The following is a 2985-nucleotide window of genomic DNA, read 5'->3' as shown; positions in this document are numbered from 1 at the left end:
CCGACTGTAACCGCCCCCTCTCCAGCTTGCGCTTCCACTAAAGCTACCAGCCGCCCCGAGGAGGCCGGGCCAGGCAGCTGGGGGACAGAACCCGCCTGCTGGGCCAGCGCGCCTGCAGTGTGGGCAGAGGAGCGATGTGGCCGGCCCCGAGGGCTGTGATGGGCGGGGTGCACCCCAGTCTTCTCGAGCTGAGTCACACGCTGGCCCCAGGAAGCCTGGCCACATGACCTCCAGAATGAGGCGATTTGGACTTGCTGTTGAATGTGAGCCAAGTCACTGCTGCTTCTGGAAGCAGAAGGGAGCTGAGCTTAACTGAGCATCCCCTCCCAAGAAGGGGCACCACCTCTGGGGCACATCCCGGGTCAGCGGGGGTGGTGCCCTGATGTCACACGAAGGGCGGGGCATCGCCTGCAGACGCTGCGCGGGGAAACGGCTTGGCCCTGTCTTGTGGGTGCATTTGTGAGACAACTTCTCTGAGGATCTTAGGCTGAGGAAGAGATCGTAACAGGCTCAGATAGACCCAGAAACCCCCCACACGCTCAGATACACACACACGCACCTCAAGACACACCACAATCAAACACTCACAGACACTCAACAGCACTACACGAGCCTTCAGCCTGGTGGACGGCCTGAAGCCCAACAGCCCCAGGCAGACCTGCGACCCCAGGACTTGGGGAAGAAATGGCAGGAACCACCCAGTACAAGGCCCTGCAGGGCCCATGCTGACTGCCCACCTCAGCCCCTGCCTCACCTAGTCCTGCCTTATCCTGGGCCTGCCCTTTCCTGGACTTGCCTTCACATGGTCCTGCCCTCTCCTGGGCCTGCTCTCTCCTGAGCCTTCCCTCACCTAGGCCTGCCCTCTCCTGGGCCTGCCCTCTCCTGGGCCTGCCCTCACGTTGGCCTTCACTATCCCGATCTGCCCTCTCCTTAGCCTGCCCTCGGCTGGGCCTGCCCGTTTCTGGGTCTGCACACACCTGGGCCTGCCCTCTCCTGGTCCTGCCAAAAGCTCCAAAGTGCTGGGTTTTATTCCCTCTGCTTAAAAGTTAATGAGATGCAGAGAAATGTGGTTTAGAATACTACATCAATTTTAATCATGCACATGTAATATAAAAATATTTTCCTTTAATAAACAGTGTCAATATCTTGACGGGAAGTAACTAAAATGTGAGGCAAACAGCCCAGCAGGTAAATGTTTACTTTTCATCTTGTAGATCAGACACTTTTTCTTCATCATCTCCACATGTTCTTCACGTGCTTTCGAAACCAGATCTTGACTTAGACTTGACTTGTCCATTAAGCCTACAAGAGTCTGTAGGACTTAGATTCAAGTTCAATAGCAGCTGGAAAGAAAGTGAAAGAATTAGATTCTTAAAATACTTCATAGGTAACTAAATGTCAGTTTATTTTTTAAGAAAAGCTGAGACTTTTCTAAGTTTTAAGAAGAATGAAAAATACCTATATACGATTACAACACAAAACCCAAGATTACTACTCTAGACTTTGCCCAGGGCTGCATGTTGAATTAACTGCTCCTGTGGCTAAGGATCAGAGCGCCTGGTTTTCTCACTCTTCATTCACTTACTCAGCAACCATGTGCTAAGGCACTGTGACAAGCACTGGAACCACAAGATGAAGATGACAGAGACCACCCTGAAAAATCTTGTACCGTAAACTGGAGAAACAGATGAACAGGCAGTTTCGGTACAGAGACATAAATGCCATGACAGGTATAAAAGAGGGCAGAGTTGGAACACTCAGAAGGGACGTCCAGCTTTGTGTCAATATTGTCCCCTCTTTGGTGGCCGTGATGTGTAAGCAGATACCTGAAGGAGGAGGAGAAAGTGTGGGAGGGAGAGGCAGGAAGGGCGCCTGCGGAGCTGGGCGCAGTCTGACCAGCCGCTGGAGCACAGGGGCAGAGCAGGGGAGTAAAGAGATATGGCTGAAGACTTTGGCAAGAGCCAAATCGATGTGGGTGTTTTTCTTCCAAGCTAAGGAATTTGGAATTTTTCCTGAGGGCAAAATGTTAACCAGTGACAAAGTGAATGACAGGAAATTAATGGTCATCCACCAGGGGACAGGTACATGAACTGAGATTGCTTGAGTCTGGGTTTTTTGCCTCAGTCACTACCAGAAACTCGAGAAGCTGATGACCTCCATGCTTTCTGAGAACAGGTCTGTGCACAGGTGACAGGCCCATGGGGACAGCAGGAGAGGAAGGGCACAGCCAAAAACATAGAACACAGACTTCTTGAGATTCTTTTAAAGCTATGGATCACGAGGAATAAATGAGGAATCAGTGTATTTATCATTATGAATGAAATTAAGCTTTGACAGTTTTCATTAGCTATGTGTAAGGAAAAAATTTAACATAGTATGTTATTCAAACAATAGAAACAGGTGCCATTTACTGTTTACACTGTAGATCGGAAATCAATGTCTAAATTTAATTCAGAAATGTTGGCAACATACCTTCTTTTAATTCTCTAGCTATATTATTCTCCAACTTCTTCCACATCTGAAATAAGTCAAATATGATTTTTAATGTTTAAGTTAACAAGAAACACTATCATAGGAATGAGAGCTAGCTTATGAAATGTGGCCTTTAAATAAAACTTTTAGAGACTTGACCTAACTTGGGGGTTGCTTAAATAGAAAAACAATCACAGGAATAAAATAAATTCCTACTTACTTTCATTTTAGATAATAGAGAACATATATCTGTAAGGTTATTTAGATTCCCCTGATGGAAAGCACAGTAAACACTGCCTGTTGGATACACATAATCTCAGAGGACGATGACTGATCTTATTAGCACAAACGTTTAAACAATTCAAGTCATGTTCTACTCAGAGATAAGTGTGTGTGAAAGCCGTCCTTCACCAAGCTTGTTGGGAACACAAAGTTTATTTTCACTTGCAAACAAAACTCCATACATATATATGGGTATGTACAAGATCCAACCCTGATTTACTGTGAAAACGG

At 47.0% G+C, this 2985-nt stretch overlaps 1 non-coding gene across 1 annotated transcript; it reads right to left on the bottom strand.

Moving 5' to 3' along the window:
* Positions 1-1105: 1105 nt before the first annotated feature.
* On the bottom strand, positions 1106-2519 carry LOC116152018 (uncharacterized). Its single transcript, XR_010377749.1, has 2 exons — positions 2473-2519; positions 1106-1343 (listed from the first exon to the last, which is right to left on the bottom strand). It is a non-coding gene; the product is annotated as an uncharacterized LOC116152018 (transcript).
* Positions 2520-2985: the final 466 nt, after the last annotated feature.

This window comes from Camelus dromedarius, chromosome 25 (genome assembly GCF_036321535.1).
Source record: "Camelus dromedarius isolate mCamDro1 chromosome 25, mCamDro1.pat, whole genome shotgun sequence".
NCBI classification, from domain to species: Eukaryota; Metazoa; Chordata; class Mammalia; order Artiodactyla; family Camelidae; genus Camelus; species Camelus dromedarius.
This window is presented reverse-complemented; position numbering and strand designations above follow the sequence as displayed.